This window comes from Odocoileus virginianus, unplaced genomic scaffold (assembly GCF_023699985.2).
Source record: "Odocoileus virginianus isolate 20LAN1187 ecotype Illinois unplaced genomic scaffold, Ovbor_1.2 Unplaced_Contig_1, whole genome shotgun sequence".
Taxonomy (NCBI): domain Eukaryota; kingdom Metazoa; phylum Chordata; class Mammalia; order Artiodactyla; family Cervidae; genus Odocoileus; species Odocoileus virginianus.
The window spans coordinates 1176667-1196475 of record NW_027224318.1 but is presented as its reverse complement, the minus strand read 5'-3'; the positions used below and the strand labels follow the sequence as shown (position 1 = coordinate 1196475).

Genomic DNA, 19809 nt, shown 5'->3' with positions numbered 1-19809 from the left:
GTGAAGAGGACATGTTTTGAAACAGAGGTAAAGAGTGATAATTATTTACAATGCTGTCATCCAGGGAATCTAAGCAAGAATGGCTAGAGATGCTCCTGCAATTGGAGCTGAGGGTGACCGTTGCAGAGTCCAGGGTGACCATGGTTAGCCTTTCCTAAGCATCCTTGTTTCCATTTTTCCTTTATACCAGTAACGTGCTAATTGTTGAGCATCAGAAGGTCCAGCCCAAACTGATTAAGTCTGGCTTAGTGACCATTTAGTTTAGTTCCATTTCTCCTAAATGGTACTTCAGTTGTCCAAGGAAATGAGACAGGGGGTGGAGGGGACTACCCTGTCCTTAGTTATCACCAGTAACCTCGGCTTAAGGACATTTCCATGGTCAAACATAGTGAGTGTTAACTTCAGTAAATCTGGTCTGTCCTAGACCCTTTTCACTCATGTATTGCATTAAAAGACCAGCAAATACTTTCTGACATTTTGATTCAGTGACTTAACTCTTAAATGCAGCTTAAGCATTGTGTGTAATCTTGGCTCCATTGGTAAGCAAGTGTTTACCTCGACCATAATCCACATCCAGGGAGTGTTTTTTCAGGAAACAGATTTAGACTCCTAGGCTCTCAGGCCTTAAAGTACATTGAATCTAATCCCACCTGAGCCTTGAATATCCCTTCCAGGTCTCCTCCTGCCCCTGCAAGGGGGGAGGTTGCCTCGGCTCAATTCAATTCAACTGGAGATCTCTCCAGTGACATGGTGATCATTGTTCTATGAAATAGCGCAGTCCATCTGAAAAGAACTCTGACAGATACAAAGTTCTTGTTGTTGAAGAGAAATTTTCCTCCCAGTAGATTCAACCCATCTATCCAATGTGAGTACAGTGGTGCCTTCCAGAACACACTTGATCTTTCTTACACACCACAGACCTGTATATATTCAAAGATAGCCTGTTCCCTTTCTGTAGCTACACCCCTCTTCCCCTCCCCTACCATTCAGTCTGAATGTTCCCAGCTTTTGTGACTTTTCTTGGGAGGAGACCCTGGCTTCTCCTGTAGCCTAATCTCTTGCTCCTTGCCCGTGCCACATGGCTTCCTTCTGTCCCTGAAACATGTACAGCATTTTCTTGTCTCAGTACCTTTATACTTTTTCTTCCTGCTACCAGAAATGCTCTTCCCTCAGGTAGCATCCAGGTTTGTGTGAGTCTTTCATTTTGCCTAAATATCAGCTCCTCAGAGAGGCCTTCCCTGACCATTGTCTCAAAAAAAAACCCAGTTCCCATATCCATCATGATCTCCTCCCTCCATATATTTTTCTTCATAGCACACATCACTCCCCACAAAATGATTTGGTGTCTGTTTATAAGTTTATCTGTCTCCCCCATTAAATGTAAGCACCACAAGGGCAGGGACTGGGCATGTTTTATCTAGCACTTAGTATATAGTATTGATTGACTCAATAGGATACGGTGGGGTTTTTTAAAATATTTATTTATTTGGCTGCATCAGGTCTTAGTTGTAGCATGCAGGATCTTTCAGTTGCAGCATGTGGGATCTATTCCCTAACAGGGATCAAACCTGGGCCCCTTGCATTGGGAACATGGAGTCTTAGCCACTGGACCACCAGGGAAGTCCCAGCTATGGTTTTTATTCCTTTCACCATCCTGCTCATTTCTCAGTAGGTTGTCAGTATCCCCATCAAAATGCAGTAGACAGAACTGACAGTGGAAATTAAGCCATGAGGTGACTAAGGCAGAATAAAACAGGACCAGCCCATTATTCAGTCGGTGAGTATATACTGTGCAGTAGCTATCATGCTAGGTCATGAAAGTATTGTTGTTCAGTCACTCAGTCATGTCTGACTCTTTGTGACCCATGGACTGCAGCATGCCAGGCTTCCCTGTCCTTCACCATCTCCTGGAGTTTGCTCAAACTCATGTCCATTGAATCGGTGATGCCATCCAACCATCTCATCCTCCTTTGTCCCCTTCTCCTCCTGCCTTCAATCTTTTGCAGCATCAGGGTCTTTTCTAATGAGTCAGTTCTTTGCATCAGGTGGCCAAAGTATTGGAGCTTCAGCTTCAGCATCAGTCTTTCTAATGAATATTCAGGATTGATTTCCTTTAGGATTGACTGGTTTGATCTCCTTGCAGTCCAAGAGACTCAAGAGTCTTCTCCAACACCACAGTTCGAAAGCATCAGTTCTTTGATGCTCAGCCTTCTTTATGGTCCAACTCTCACATCTACACACAACTACTGGAAAAACCATAGCTTTGACCATGAACAAGCTCAACAGGGTCCTTGCAACCAGAGAACTCTTTTTCAGTATCTTAAAGATGTCCTTCTAGGATGATGAAGCCTTAAGGTAACATTTGCTCTTTTGTAGCCATATTACATATCACATCAGAGAATTTACAGTCAGTTAAAACTTGAAGCTCTTCTAACAAACACATGAAAAGATGCTCAACATCACTCATTATCAGAGAAATGCAAACCAAAACCACAATGAGGTACCATCTCACACCAGTCAGAATGGCTGCTATCAAAAAGTCTACAAACAATAAATGCTGGAGAGGATGTGGAGAAAAGGGAACCTTCTTACACTGTTGGTGGAAATGCAAACTAGTACAGCTACTATGGAGAACAGTGTGGAGATTCCTTAAAAAACTGGAAATAGAACTGCCATATGACCCAGCAATCCCACTGCTGGGCATACACACTGAGGAAACCAGAATTGAAAGAAAAAGACACATGTACCCCAATGTTCATCACAGCACTGTTTACAATAGCTAGGACATGGAAGCAACCTAGATGTCCATCAGCAGATGAATGGATGAAGAAAGTTGTGGTACATATATGCAATGGAATATTACTCAGCTATTAAAAAGAACACATTTGAGTCAGTTCTAATGAGGTGGATGAACCTGGAGCCTATTATACAGAGTGAAGTAAGTCAGAAAGAAAAACACCAATACAGTATATTAACACATATATATGGAATTTAGAAAGATGGTAACAATGACCCTATATGCAAGACAGCAAAAGAGACACAGATATAAAGAACAGACTTTTGGACTCTGTGGGAGAAGGCAAAAGCAGGGTAATTTGAGAGAACAGCATTTCAGACATGTGTATTATCGTAGGTGAAACAGATGACCAGTCCAAGTTCGATGCATGAAACAGGGCACTCAAAGCTGGTGCACTGGGACAACCCAGAAGGATGGGATGGGGAGGGAGGTGGGAGGGGGGGGGTTCAGGATGGGGAGACACATGTACACCCGTGGCTGATTCATGTCAGTGTATGGCAAAAACCACCACAATATTGTAATTAGCCTCCAAATAAAATAAATTAATTAATTAAAAAAAAAAACTTGAAGCTCTTATCATGAGTGCTTTTTGTGCTCAAATGCAAAATCACGTATTTAATCTATTAAATTGCATTGGTCTAAATTCTGTCCATCATTCTTCTAAATTGCATTATTTTAGGATCTCCTTTCAGTCAATCAAGATATTTACTAGCCTTTCTAGCTTTGTGTTATATCCAGATCTATTAAGTGACCTTCTATTGATGCAAGTTTTCAATAGTCACTGATCACGGGGACTTCCTTGGTGACCCAGTGGTTAAGAATCCACCTTCCGATGCAGGGGACGTGGGTTTGATCCCTGGTTGGAGAACTAAGATCCTGCATGCCAGGGGGCAACTAAGCCTACACACCACAACTAGAGAGGTCTGTGCACTTCATTGAAGAGCCTGTGCACCACAATGAGGACCCAGCACAGCAAAAAAGAAAAAAAAAATCACTGACCAAGACAGGCCTCAATAGCACACCACCAGCAGGTTACTTTTGGCTCAGTACCCAAGTAACAGTACTTCCAGATGCCTTGATGTTTCCAGATTTTCTGCCTACCATGTTTCCAGGGTTACCAGTCTGGAAACCCTGCCAAGGAAGGAGTTAATGTTAATCAGATATGTCTTGTTCCTAGTGAACCTGTTTTGGGTCCCAATAATCATTTATGGCCTTGGCAACCACTGCGAATTCAATTAGATGTACCTAAACCATACATTTAACATTCCGTTTGGTTCACTTTATTCAATATTAACATCAGATTCATAAATTTGTAATGTCCAGAATAATCTCATCTTTGCCACTTTCAAAAATCAGAATAGGTTTCTATTTTCTTGATTTCAAATCCTCTCTTATTTTCTCTGATTCCTCAAACTCTGGCATGATAGCGTAATAGCATTCTGTGTGTGTGTGCGCGTGCATGCGCGCATGTGTGTATCTGTGTCTTGTGTTTTCTTTTTTTCTAAGGTCTCTCTTTTGGAGACACTGTCATCTGAGTAAGGACTTTTAAACTCATTTCTATAACTCCTCTGTGTTCTCTTACACTCTCATCTCAATTTTGGTCTTCCGCTGACTCTTAACTGAAGTTCTTTTCTAACCTTCAGCTGAAGCTCATTGCCTTTTTCAGAGAAAACAAAACATTTGGAGTTCTGCTGTTCTTGAATTCCATCAGCATTGCTCCTTCAGTCCCTAGCAGCATACCTCTCCCCTGACTTTGTTCTTGCTCAGAACAGAATGAAGCCTCATGCTGTTCCTTAAAGATGCAAAGCATATCCTCAAATTAGGGCCTTGGCATTTCCTGAACCCTCAGCCAGGAATGCTCTTTACCCAGATATTTGCAGAGCTTGCCCCTCATTTCATATGGATCTCTTCTCAATTGTCTCCTCATCAGAGAAGTCATCACTGGTTCTGTGGGTGCAACAACACACACATATACGCACCCCTGTGGTCACTCACTGCCCCTTATCTTGCTCTGTTTTTCTTCTCAACAATTGTCACCATCTGATATATTTTTTTGGTTACTGTCTTGTCCACTAGAAAATAAGTTGCATGAGGACAAGAATTTTTGTTTTTCTTTATTGCTACAACGGTGCTTGTTACAGAATAAATGCTTAATGAATATTGTTGTTAATAACAATGACAATTGTTGAAAATTAATGATGGCTACATAGTTTTCTTGGGACTTCCCTTGTAGCTCAGTCAATAAAAATCTGTCTGCAGTGCAGGAGACCTGGGTTCAATCCCTGGGTTGGGAAGATCCCCTGGAGAAGGAAATGGCAACCCACTCCAGTATCCTTGCCTGGAAAATCTCATGGACAGAGGAGCCTGGTGGGCTGCAGTCCATGGGGTTGCAAAGAGTCAGGCACGACTGAGCGACTAACACTTACTTACTTACTTACTACTTACTTACTTACATAGTTTTCTTAGAACACTGTCCCATGAGACCTACATGTAATTTTTCGACCTTGAAAATGACTCTGAAGGTCCTAACAACAAGTAATACTGCCATGAGAACAGTGATTAGAAAGCGACTAGAAAAGAAAATTTAGATCCTGGAATTTTTATGACTTGATCTATGTGATATGCAAAGCCAGCCTGAAGGTCTAATGCAGGACAACACACGTGGGATCACAGTACTCACTGGAATTCAGCGGGACCAGCCTGAATTCAGTGGGAGGCAGAAGGGTCTGCCCTATCTCAAAGGAGCTTATCTGCTAGGAGAGAGGGTGAAGTCATACAGTATACTGAACTGACATTCACTTAGATATACAGGTGTTGATATGGAAAGTAGACTGTGGCATTATGTTAAGTGAAAAAAGTAGAAAATACGTAACATGTACACTATGGTTCTACTCATATGCTGTTAGAGGATGTGGGGAGAGAGAGAGTATAATGGGATATATTAAAATATTAATATTGTTTTCTCTGAATAGTGTCATTTTATTTTAGATTACTTTTTAAAGTCTTTTTGTTTCTGAGTGATTTTTTTAAATTTATTTTCTTGAAGTATAGTTGACTTACAATGTATTAATTTCTACTGTACAGAAAAATGATTCAGTAATATATATGTATTCTTTTTCATATTCTTTTTCATTATGGTTTATCACAGGAGGTAGAAGTGATTTTTTAAAAAAATCCTTCTGTTGGTTTTTATACCAAATTTATATCACAGGATATTGAATATAGTTCCCTGTGCTCTACAGTAGGACCTTGTTGTTTATCCATTCTATATATAATAGTTTTCACTTGTTAAGTCCAAATCCCTACTCACTTCCTTCCCCCATCCCCTCCGCCTTGGCAACCACAAGTTTGTTCCATAGAATCTACTCTGTCTGTGAGTCTCTTTCATAGATAAGCTCATTTGTATCATTTTTTTAGAGTCCGTGTTTCAGCAATATCATATTAGATATTTGTCTTTGTCTGACTTACTTCACTTAATATGATAATCTCTAGGTCCATCCATGTTGCTGCAAATGGTATTATTTCATTCTTTTTTATGGCTGAGTAATATTCCAGTGTGGAGTTCCCGGGTGGCTCAGTGGTAAAGAATTCACCTTTAATGCAGGAGTCAGACATGACTTAGCAACTAAATAGCAATATTCCATTGTATATGTGTACTACATCTTCTTTATCCATTTCTCTGTCAATGGACATTTAGGTTGTTTTCATGTCTTGGCTATTGTCAATAGTGCTGCTATGAACTCTTTCTGAAAGGTTTGATTTTCCTTTAAAACAATGGGTATAGATCATCTCCGCAAAATAACGGAGTCCTCTTTCAAAGGGTCCACAGGGATCTGGAGGAAGCGGTTACCAGGGAGAGTAACTGGAGAACTAGTAAAGAAGGAGGGGTAGTTAGTCTTCATGCATTTTGTGTTTATACTAGTTGATTTTATACCATGTGCATGCTATTGTTTGTAAAGAATGCGTGGCCTTGCAATTCTTTGATCATAGATATTATAGATATTCTCTGGGGGGTGGTATAGTGTACCTGACAAGGGAGCCCTGAAAAGTTATCAAAATTGTGCTGACAGTTTCCTAGAGAAAACAACTAGAGGGACTGTGGCTTTAAACCTAATTCTGACCAACAGTGGGAATCATTTGGGAGGCAGAAGTGATAAAACCCTAAAGAAGGAGTGAGTAAAAACCATAGTCTTTGCCCTCTGGAAGGGGGATGGCTGAGGCAAGTCTGAAGTCCAAGTCCATAGCATGAGACTCTACAAGAGAAGACAATTCAAGAGGATTGGGAAGCTCTCTGAAATGCCACCCTGACTGCCACTACAAATGATCTGGGTGGAGGAATATGTGGGAGGATTCTTAAGGAAGCCAAAGAATTTGTAGAGGGAAATCACAGAGAAACTCAGATTTTAAAATATGAATTTTGAAGTGAAAAGAAGCTTTTTGTCTAGTGCAGGGAGGGGAGATGGTAACCAAAGAAATGTCAGATGGTCATAGTTGATAAGAAGATCAAAGCAGGGTCAGGGGCAGATGGGAACCAACAGGAGTGAGTGTGTGTGTGCGTTCTTTTGTTGTGGTGCCAAAGGGACGATTGGGAAGACACCTAAATCAAGTGTGAGGACAAGATCTGCAAATGCCTGGGCATCCCAGGCAGAGAGTTCTGAAAATCCCAAGGCTCTGTTGTGGAGATATGCTAGGCATCTTTAGGGAATAGCAGGGAAGTGAATGGAGCTGGTTCCTAATGTGGGAGGAGCTGTGGGATATGAACTCAGAAAGATAGAGGGGAGCCCAATCATATAAGGCCTCATGGCTCTAACCAAAACTTTGAATTTTATTCTGAGATGGATCGTTAAGGAGAGGTTTCGAGCAGAGGCGTGGAATGAACTGACCACTACTCAGGACCACTCCGGCTACCGTGTTGAGCAGACAACATGAGGACCAGGAATAAGCAAGAGGGATATTTTGGGAGGTTAGTCCAGAAATACAGGTAACAGATGTGAGTCATTTAGACTGGAGGGCCAGTGACAGGGCCGGGGAGACAGGGTTACATTGTGAATGTGTGCTGAAGGAAGAGTCGATAAGATTTCTGATGGGCTAGAAAGAAAGTAGTCATGTATGGATATGAGAGTTGGACTATAAAGAAAGCTGAGTGCCAAAGAATTGATGCTTTTGAACTGTAGTGTTGGAGAAGACTCTTGAGAGTCCCTTGGACTGCAAGGAGATCCAACCAGTCCATCCTAAAGGAAATCAGTCCTGAATATTCATTGGAAGGACTGATGCTGAAGCTGAAACTCCAATACTTTGGCCACCTCATGCAAAGAACTGACTCATTGGAAAAGATCCTGATGCTGGGAAAGACTGAAGGTGGGAGAAGGGGACGACAGAGGATGAGATGGTTGGATGGCATCACCGATGCAATGGACATGAGTTTGAGTAGGCTCTGGGAGTTGGTGATGGACAGGGAGGCCTGGCATGCTGCAGTCCATGGGGTTGCAAAGAGCTGGACACAACTGAGCAACTGAACTGAACTGAACTGAAATGAGACAAAAGATGGTAGAAAAAAAGAGAAAAGTTAGGGGCAACCTGAAGATGTTTGGTCTGAGCAAGTAGATGAATGGTGATCCCATTTATGGAGATGGGAACAGTTGAAGGAGGAATATGTCTTGGAGGGCGGGATTCAACATGAAGTTGTGGACATACTGAGTTTAAGGTAGCTGTTAGATATTCAAGTGGAGATGTTTTGTTGGAGGTATATACGTGTGTGAAATTTAGGGAATGGTCTTGGTTAGACATAAAATTTCAGAGTTCTCAGCACATAGATGGTATTTCAATCCAGAGGACTAGAGAAACAAGTGAACAAGGCTGTTAATTAAGCTTTTCTTCCACCTCTATTCCCCTTCCTGGTCCCCTGCCTGCCTGCCATGTGCATCCCTTGCGCCTGGACCACAGGTCTAGCTCATCATTTGGCCATGTCTCATTGCACCTTTTCAATCTGCTCTACTCAGAGACCTCTGGCCTTCAGAGCAGAGTATGTCTACTCCTTTGACCTTTATCTGACAAAAACCAAAAGGCTGTGGTATTGAATACGGCTAGAACAAGCAGCCGCTTCTTCCAAAGGATGAATTCTGAGGTCCTAAGGAAATCTCTTACCACCAACACATAGGAACTCCCTTAGCTGCTGGCGAAATCTCCCAATCATTCCCTTATTTCAACTGGGAGTAGGGAGCTCTTTTGTTTGTTATTGAGGACTCATGACCCCTAGAGGGAACACTCTGCAGTCCACCTCACAGAAAAGCACCTTAGAGAAACTGAACTGTTCAACTAACTCACTCACGTCAGTGAATAACCACAGAAAATACTAAGATTATGTTTCACTAGCATCTAATGGCTGGTTTTAGAGGGGAAAGAGACAAGAGGGTAGAAGAAGCAGAAGAAAAGGTGGGGACTCATTATACTCCTACTGTATACCAAGCACTGTGCTAGGCCATATACACAACATCATCAGCTCAATAACGAACCTTCCCACAATTCTGTGAGGAAGCAATCGCTGGACCCAGTTTCCAGGTGAAGAGTGTGAGGCTCAAAGGGTTGAAGTCACTTGCCCAGATTCAGCTCTTTAGTTGGCAGGTGGTGTAGCCAGTTCCTTCCACCTGGAGTCCACTTGGACTCCCAACCCGTGACCCTGTGTCCCTCTGCTGCCCTGACAAGGTCAAGCGGAGCGTGTTCATCAGAGGCCACATTCTAGGGCTCTGGGCTTCACAGTATTTATTACCTGTTACTCACCTCTTTGAAATGTTGATTAACTGTTGTTCCCAGCTTGTCAAATGCTTTCATCCTTAAACCTTGAAAGGGTTTTTTTTTTTCCCCTAAATAGGGCACCCACTGTTTCACACCAAGCTGCAAACTATTTTCTACCCTCAGGTCAGATAAGCAGAGTCAACCCAGGTTTAGGGAAAGCCCAGCCTGTCAGGTCCCCATGCTCCCAGTGGTAAAGGCTTAGATTCCTGTTGAAATGCAGTTGCCCCTAACATCGAGGCTGTCAGATCTTTGCAAGTCTAGGGGATGTGAGTGTCTGACCTTTTGCTAGGAAAGGTATACATAGGGAGTGATGTCCTATTTGTACCAGAGACCACAGGAAACTTGGAAGCAGGCTGACCACGCCAGGACTGTCTGCTCCTTCACTGGTGTGCATCCCTGCCATGAGGTGGGACTAAGGCAGTTTACACAGAGGAGGTGACTTCAGTTCAGCAACAGGGGACCAGAGCCACGTCTAGAAGGCTGTGTACCTTTGTGGCTGGTGACGGGGCATCAGGAAGTTGGAGCAGGATCTTTGTGCTGATGGGTAAAGCGGAACTGCTTCTTCTGGGGTCTGATGGTCAGGGAGATGCTTTCTACCTTCCTCCCCTGGAACCAATGAACTGCATTCAAGTGGAACTTGCACTTCCAAGGCAGTCCTGGGGCCCTATCTAGATCCAAGCAGAATAGTCCAAAGTCTTTAATTCTGACGTTGTGAGAATAAAACAGTGTGTCATATTTATTCCTTCCTCTGCCAAGAAAGCTCTCCTGGTCTCAGTTGAAATTAATTTTCCCTTCCCGCACTCCCAGAGCCCCTTGCTTGCACTTCTCCACCAATGTTCCCAGGCACCATCCTTATTAGCGTTATTTATGGGCACTCCTGTCCTCTCTTCCAGATCACGAGTTCCTGGAGGGCAGAAATCTCAGTTTATTCATCTCTATCCCCCAGGGACTGCGTGCAGGGCCCCGCACATGGTAAGGACTCAGTAACTGCTGGTTGAATTGAATTATTACTCTCCGCTGCTGTTGTTGTGATTGGCATTCATTTATTTAATCCATTTGCCCCTTAAGAATCTCCTGCCAAGACTCAAAAGCAAAGGCGCCCAAGTACAAAGACACGTTTTTTAGCAGTTGATGGTTCGGGGTGGCTTTATTTTAAATCGGCCCAAATGAAAAGCCATGTTTTCTTAGGTCTGGCCGGCCAGACAGAAAAGGTTATCAGCAGATTAAGAGAAGTGTTCTCAAACAGCATCAAGTGTCTTCCAGTGCGTCCAATGGGTGGAGAGCTTTGTGTGGCCTCAAAAGCTGGCTGGAAGGCCACTTGGATTCATTCTGACATATGTCATATTTTGGAGAGAAGTGTTGAAAGCAGAGTCAAACAGACAGCCAGTCAAAGTGCCGCTTGGTGTGCTGGAATGGGCGTTACATGAAAGCCTGAGTGAGCGGCTCGCAGAACAAGGCTGCCCCCCGGGTCTTCCCCGGGAGCTACTTGAAAAGCTGAGAAGTGTTCAGGAGTTCTCATCACTTGGGGACATTCCCTCCATTCCACAGCGGGCAGCGGGCCTCCGGGACACTTTGTACCGACTACATTCTAGCTGTCAGGTTGACTTTATCTTCCGCCTGTTGATGGTACCTGTCGAAAACAGCCCATCTTTATAGACTGACACATTTAGGAACTCCGCGGCTTATAAAGTACGGATTCCTCCTGCTGTGATGAGAGAATTAGGCACGAAGAGAGAAGATTTAGTATCTGCAGCACCAGAGGCAAAGACTCAGGTAGGCAGGCAAGAGAGAACATTTACTGCACACCAGCTGTGTGTCTGGTCTTGGGCTGGTGGTAACCAAAGCAGATGTGATGCCAGCCCTGGTTACGTTTATAGCTCGGTGGAGGGGGAGGGGGACTTGAGTGGAAGTGCAGAAGGCGTGGGGGGCCACAGGACAGGTCTTAAAGAAGTAATTACACATGACGTGAACCAAGTACACGGAAAAATAAGAGCTCTGATGGAGATGCTAAGAAAGCATGTAAAAGTCAGACCCAGGCTGAAGGGTCAGGGCGAGATTTTCTGAGGGAATATGTTTTAAACAGAGATCTGAAGGATGAGTAGGAATTAATCAAGTGAGGTATGTGTGTGCATGTTGGAGGGGCTAGTGTTTAGGGAAATGAGACCACAGTTCCCATAGTCCTGCGGTAGGCTAGACGTGGGACATGTGAGGACCTTAAAAGAGGGCCCTGGTGGCTCAGATGGTAAAGAATCCGCCTGCAGTGTGGGAGACCTGGGTTCAATCCCTGGGTTGGGAAGATCCCCTGGAGGAGGGCATGGCAACCCACTCCAGTATTCTTGCCTGGAGAATCCCATGGACAGAGGAGCCTGGTGGGTTACAGTCCATGGGGTCGCAAAGAGTCAGACACGACTGAGCGACTAAGTACAGCACACATAGCACATGCTCGTGGCATGGGGACTGGGAGTGGTGAGAGATGAGTCTGAAGAAGTGAGCAGCAGCTGGATTGTGCAGGGCCGCACCTCTGGGCCTTGTTGAATTGAAGAAATTGAGGGGGAAGGCGCTAAGAAATAGCTTTCAAAGACTACTCAGCGGTTAAAAGAAATGAACCACTCATATATATGCTACAACCTTCACATATTGTACTAAGGGAAGAAAACCAGTGAGGAAAGACCACATGTTTTAGGATTCTATTTATGTGAAATGTTTAGAAACAGCAAATCCATAAAGAAATAAAAGCAGGGAGTGGGAATAGGGAATGACAGAAAATGGGAGTAAGAGCTATTTTGAGGGTGGCAAACGGTTCTTAAATTGTGGTAATGATTGTACAATCCTGTCAATGTATTAAACATCACTGGAGGATACACGGAAGTTAAAAAATTTTTAAAAAGAAATGAGCCTTCTGCTCTCCCATGGAGGAATATGAGACACATAGAGAGAAGAACCCTCCCTCTTATGCAGCCTCGCCCGCCCTCCCCCCAAGACCATGCAGCTCTCAGACTGCATGCCTGGTCTCTAGGGGCAAAAGAGGATGTCTGTTCATTTTCTCGGTGCCCTTAGCCCCATTTGGATAGTGGGCAGAAGCAGATCACATCTGCAGAGCTATGTATGAATTGGGCACACAGTGGGGGTGGTTCATTACGCAGGAGGTGGCTGTCATCTTTGTAGATGGGGAAACAGAAGTGTCCATGACCAGCCATTGGGAGAGGGTTATTAGAGTCCAATGAACATCTCTGTTTTTCCAGAAGCCACACTCTCATATTGGTTCCTGGCCAGAGAACCAAGGGGGAGCTGGTCCACGAGAAGAATTAGGAGCTAACTGCTCATCCAGATGTTATGGGGGCAGTGCCATCATTGACGAGCCTCCGTGGTCCCTCAGCCACTTCTGAGGACAGCCTCCATCTGTTAAGTCTCAGCAGCTTTCATGGGTAATAGTGACCTAATTGAGGAATTGAGAGTGAAATCAGGGGGAAATCTGTGGCTCAGTCACTAGAATAGTGACTTTCCTGGACCTCAGATGAGAAACAAAAGATCATAACTGATTTCCTGCTCTTCCCAAGGGAACCGTTTCTAATAGTTGAAAGCAATCAAGCTGACAGAATGAATTGGCTCTCCGACCCAACAGTCCTTGGGGAGAGTACTATGAAAGGCCACTAAGTTGTTACATTTGTACAATTAAATCTAACATTTTGATCAGTTTGACAAGCACAGTGTTGTCTGTTGCCTTCAAGATCTGTAGAGCAACTCTCTTCTCCTGTCATGCTGACTCTCGTTGGCAACAGAATTTTCTATGGAAATTGTAGAAGGACAAGAATGGAATTGAAGGAAGTGATAAGAATGCTGAGGCGAGGGGCATAACTTTAAAAGAATGAATGAGTTTTTGAATTACGGGCACTTGATGTAACAAATCTGCTACCTGGGAAGGCACTTCACGTAAGTCTTTTGCTGGAATCCAGATTGACTTGAAGGAACAGACCCTCCGCTCTCCTAATTTCTCTTTGCTAAAGTTAACAGTGACTGCCACAAACAAAGGCTACAGTTGGACCAGACCACCATCTGTGGCTGGTGAAAGTTTGCACAGAGTCTCTAGTGTGCTACTGAGGTGCTCTCTATGGACCCTTGGTTTGACTGACTTGACTTCTAGGTACTGAGTGTCCTCTCCTTCCACCCCTGTTCACCCTTACCCTCCATTCCATTAAGAGCATAGCTACATGTTTTTTTATTTATTGGCTCCTCCTTCTTCTTGTCTTCCTTCTGACCGTTTGCAGGATGCCAAAGGAAAAGAGACTCCTTATCATTACCTGCAGAGATTACCTAAAATTAAGAGTCAGAATTTGGAAGAAGATAAACAAATTCTTGTTTGAATGACCTTGGGGAAGTTGTTCATCCACTGTAAGCCTTCTTTTCCTCATTTGTAAAATTAAAATAATAGAACCAACCTCACAGGATTCTTGTAAGACTAAAAGTGTTTGAAACCTGTAAAGTACTTAAAACACTCCCTATGTCACAGTAATTGTTCATGCTGTATTCAAGCAGCCACTGGATTAAATACCTAGTCTGTGTAGGCAATGCTTCAAGGCATATGGTACATTACATGGGGTTCATATGAGTATATGAAAAGGCAACATGGCATCATGGAGAGAACATGAACTTGGAATCAGAAATCTGGGTTCCAGTCACCGCTCTGCCTTTTACTTGGTGTGTGACCTCAGACAGGTTATGTGAACTCTCTTATCCTGTTTCTTTATCTGCAGCATATAAATCATGACACTTTTTATGGTTCTGCTGGTAACTAAGTGAGATAATGCACATGAGAGCCTCTCAGATCTCCTGGGGGCATGCCTGTAGCCTAGCTGTTGTTCTTGTTTAGTCATTAAGTCGTGTCTGACTCTTTGTGACCCCATGAACTGCAGCACACCAGGCTTCCTTGTCCTTCACTATCTCCCGGAGTTTGCCCAAGTTCATGTCCATTGCATTGGTGATGCCATCCAGCCATCTCATCCTCTGACACCCTCTTCTCCTCCTGCCCTCAATCTTTCCCAGCATCAGGGTCTTTTCCAATGAGTCGGCTCTTCACATCAGGTGGCCAAGTATTGGAGTTTCAGCTTTAGCATCAGTCCTTCCAATGAATATTCAGGGTTGATTTTCTTTCAGGATTGACTGGTTTGATCTCCTTGCAGTCCAAGGGACTCTCAAGAGTCTTCTCCAGCACCACAGTTTGAAAGCATCAATTCTTTGGCACTCAGCCTTCTTTATGATCCAGCTCTCACATCTGTACATGACTACTGGAAAAACCATAGCTTTGACTATATGGACCTTTGTTGGCAAAGTGATGTCTCTGCTTTTTAATACACTGTCTAGGTTTGTCATAGCTTTCCTTCCAAGGAGCAAGTGTCTTTTAATTTCATGGCTGCAGTCACCATCTGCAGTGATTTTGGAGCCCAAGAAAATAAAATCTGTCACTGCTTCCACTTTTTCCCCTTCTATTTGCCATGAAGTGATGGGACCAGATACCATGATTTAGTTTTTTGAATGTTGAGTTTTAAGCCAGCTTTTTCACTCTCCTCTTTCACCCTCATCAAGAGGCTCTTTAGTTCCTCTTTGCTTTCTGCCATTAGAGTGGTATCATCTGCATATCTGAGGTTGTTGATATTTCTCCCAGCAATCTTGATTCCAGCTTGTGATTCATCCAGCCCAGCATTTCACATGATGTACCTTGCATATAAGTTATAGAGCTATTAGTAATTGCCCTCTGCTCTTCCCCAGTAGCATATTGGACACCTTCTGACCTGGGGGGCTCATCTTCCAGTGTCATATCTTTTTGCCTTTTCATACTGTTCATGGGGTTCTCGAGGCAAGAATACTGGAGTGGTTTGCCATTCTCTCCTCCAGTGGACCACATTTGTCAGAACTCTTCACTATGACCTGTCTGTCTTAGGTGGCTCTGCACGGCATGGCTCATGGCTTCACTGAGTTATGAAAGTCCGTTTACCATGACAAGGCTGTGGTCCATGAAGGGGAACCTAGTACCTAAGGAATAAATAAATGGGAGACTCATTTTTCTTTCTTCATTACATATAAGCCCTGAACCCCAATCTACCTTCAGTCTAGTTTGGGAAGTAATGGTAACATTCCAGATATTCTGAATGTTGCTGAACTAATATTCTGTGTTATGCCTTATAATTAAATGTCATATTTCAGAGATCTCAAAAAGTCTTACATTAAATCCAAAACAACAAATTGTAAATTTCGGAAAAAGTTCAGCCAGTTCTACCACTCAGATGTGTGGCCCTGGGCAAGTCATTTTACCTCTTCTCTTTCTTCATCTGTAATATAGAAATCACTCTAGAATTTACCCAATTGGGTGGCTGGGAGGATCAATGAAATAAAGTAGGGAATGTGCTTCACCCATTATCTTTTACTTATAGGTGCTCAATAAATAACAACCAGTATTAATATTTAGAAAAGAAAATCACAATAAAATATTGTGCTTGTTTTTTTCTAATTGTTTGGCTGTCATTATCTAACATTTGATCCCTTTATATTAGGAAGGAAAATTAGGCAATGGTGAAGCATATTACTAATCTTTGGGACTTGATGTTGGAAAAAGCCAGCCACTTGCTTCTACTAAATGCACCTTCATATCCAGAGCAAAGACAGATTGGGAGCTCCTATGTTTGTAATCATGATGACCTCGTATCAAACTCACAACGTTCCCTGCTGCCCACTTTACAGATGGAGACACTGAGACACAAGAATGATTCTAAGAAGGAATGGCAGGCAAGGATTTGACACTATCAGTTTCTGTCTCCTCTAATTCTGCCATTTTGTATCTAGTACCAAGGTAGTAAGTGAGTTCTTATAAATTAATTTGCAAAAATTCCATGACAAGTATCTTCCATCCTTGCAGTGTGTCTGAAATAATAACTTCATTTAAACGATTTTCATTTTTACATTTATCTTCTCTCTATTCATAGTTTGTTGGATGTTTTGTGGAGCACCCTGGTTTCTCCCCTTGATGAGGGGCATGGGTAATGAGACTCTCGAAGGTTCCTTCCAGAGTTTTATAAACGTACATCGTACATCCATAAAGTTCCATAAATGTACATTATGCATTTGTACGGATGTCCCTGGGATTTTTGAGATTGCATGCAAGGGTTTTCCTTAGTAAAGATCCTTGTGAAAGAAGGTTATGTCCACCTTTCCTTGAATAATCTTGCCAGATACTCTGCAAAATCACCAGGAATAATTAATGCATTCTGGATGACGCGTGCTTGGCTAATTAGACTGAAACACAGCATTGGTTAGCAAGTTGGCTGAGTGCCAAGTAGCAGGTGTCTGCATAGAGTCAGCAGTGATTCTTTTTTCAAAGAAGAGAAGGCCTCTGCATGTTTTGTTTTTGAGAAAGTTCGCCTAGGTTTTGCCCTACTCCCACCCTCATTTGGAAATGCTGCGGGTAAAATAAAACTAAGTTTATCAGCACTAAAAAAAAGATTATTTCTTTTTAATGTAGTTTTCTTTTCACCATATTCAGTCTGTTTTTAAGAGGTCAATGTATGTTTCTATGTGCCTTTATTTACATCTTAGTTTGAGGCAAATAACCAGGATCATTTTATAGGGTTTTCCTTTGAGGCCACTTGAACTGGGGCTTTTTGCATGGAGATTCCTTTTCTCACTGTTTTCCTGGTTGTTTAGTATTTTGCATTTCCAAATCTGCATATCATTTTCATCTTGGGATTAACTTGTAGTTTAGCTCTCCAAACAACAAGTTTGTATTATTCTCACTTTCCTCCATCCAAGTATTATAAAATGTCTATTCATCATGAGCCCTCCAAGAGAAGGTTAAGGATGTTCAGTGATGGGTACATGGATCTTTAAGTAGGATTTCTGGATCTTGTAAGTGGGGAACAGCATTCTTGACATACCATGATAAACGAGCATCTCTGAATTTGTATCTGAATCCTGGTGCATGAACACAGGCTTGAGTCTACAGAGCTTTCCTCAGCCTGAATAATGTGGGCTGGAGAAACTTTCCCAGGAGTTTCTGACGTCTTGCTGCAAATAATAGAAGCACTCGTGAGTTAGCATTGTAAGGGTTGCAGGAGCCTCACAGAACTCTGGGACAGAAAGTAAAGAGTCACCAGGAAGCCAGGCCATCCTTCTTTTGCTGTTGTCTTGCCTTGGCGTTCCCTGGCACATCTACTTGGATCTCTACTTGTCCTAGGGTTTTTTAGACATTCTTCCCTGGTTTGTTTAAAATGTCTGTCTGTGTTCAGAAGTCTCCAAGCTATTATGTAAAACAGAAATGATGTCATTTTAGAAAGGCTATTGGTGGCATTGGTTACTTTTAAAAATTGTATTTATTTTTATTTATTTTTAAAATTTTTCCCCAATTATTTTTATTAGTTGGAGGCTAATTACTTTACAATATTGTAGTGGTTTTTGCCATACATTGACACGAATCAGCCATGGATTTACATGTGTTCCCCATCCTGAACCCCCCTCCCACCTCCCTCCCCATCCCATCCCTCTGGGTCATCCCAGTGCACCAGCCCCGAGCACTTGTCTCATGCATCCAACCTGGACTGGCGATCTGTTTCACACTTGATAATATACATGTTTCGATGCTGTTCTCTCAGATCATCCCACCCTCACCTTCTCCCATAGAGTCCAATACAGTATACTAACGCATATATATGGAATTTAGAAAGATGGTAACGATAACCCTATATGCAAGACAGAAAAAGAGACACAGATGTATAGAACAGACTTTTGGACTCTATGGGAGAAGGTGAGGGTGGGATGATCTGAGAGAACAGCATTGAAACATGTATATTATTATTTATTTTTTAAACCCCTAAAAAAATATGTTTCTTTCTATTTATTAATTTTTTTGGCTGTACCAGGTCTTAGTTGCAGCACATAAGATCTTTAGTTGTGGCATGTGAACTCTTAGTTGCGGCATGTGGGATCTAGTTCCCTGACCAGGGATCAAACCTGGGCCCCCTGCATTGGGAGTGCAGAGTCTTAGCCACTGGACCACCAGGGAAGTCCCCTGATTAGTTTATTTTAAAAAGAAAGATGGTAACAATAACCCTATATGCAAAACAGAAAAAGAGACACAGATGTACAGAACAGAATTTTGGACTCTGTGGGAGAAGGCGAGGGTGGGATGTTTCGAGAGAACAGCATCGAAACATGTATATTATCTAGGGTGAAACAGATCACCAGCCCAGGTTGGATGCATGAGACAAGTGCTCGGGCCTGGTGCACTGGGAAGACCCAGAGGGATGGGATGGGGAGGGAGGCGGGAGGGGGGATCGGGATGGGGAACACATGTAAATCCATGGCTGATTCATGTCAATGTATGACAAAAACCACTACAATATTGTAAAGTAATTAGCCTCCAACTAATAAAAATAAATGGAAAAAAAATAAAAATAAAAAACTCTGTCAGCAGGATGAAAAAGTCTGTGGCCCGCGGGAAGGCCTGTCGCCCTCTTTCACCCACTGCCTTGGCAGACGTCTGCAGTCACAGGGAACAGAGGTTCCCTGCTGCTCTTGAGTTGGCCTCAGATCCTCCTCAGAATTGATGATGAATAAACAAAATGTGGCACACCCACACAATGGAATATCATTCAGCTGTAAAAAGGAGTGAAGTAACAATACATCCTACAATATGGAGGAACCTTGAGAACACTACACCGAGGGAAAGAAGTCAGAGCCAGATCACATAGTGTGTGAGTGTCTATGTGAAATGTCTAGAATAGGCAAGTCCACAGAGTCAGAAGGGGCACTGGTGGTTGCCGGGGGCAAGAGAAGAATGGGGAGTAACTACTTAATGAATAGGGGGTTTTGGAGGGAGTGGTGGTGGTTAAAATGTCCTAAAAGTAGATCCTGGTGATAGATGCAGAACTCTGGGAATACACTAGCACTATACATATTGCACACTTTGAAAGGGTGAATTTTACGGCATATGAATTATATCTCAATTTTGAACAATCATCACTAGCACAGCACTCCAGGAAATCACTAGTGGAATTAGCATTTGTCATAAAATTTGAAGTTTTGCTGTTTAGCTTTTGATTTCCACTTGTGCTTAGGCTGAGATCCCCTCCAGCTACATACTATCCACTTACAGACCTCTGGACCTTTGCTTCTACTAGAATATTCTTTTTTTTTTTTTAATTTTTATTTATTTTTCTTTCTTTTTTAAATTTTTT

At 42.8% G+C, this 19809-nt stretch overlaps 1 non-coding gene across 1 annotated transcript; it reads right to left on the bottom strand.

The window, feature by feature from the left end:
- Positions 1-18562: 18562 nt before the first annotated feature.
- TRNAG-CCC (transfer RNA glycine (anticodon CCC)) lies at positions 18563-18635 on the bottom strand. Its single transcript has one exon. It is a non-coding gene; the product is annotated as a tRNA-Gly (tRNA).
- Between the last annotated feature and the right edge of the window lie 1174 nt (positions 18636-19809).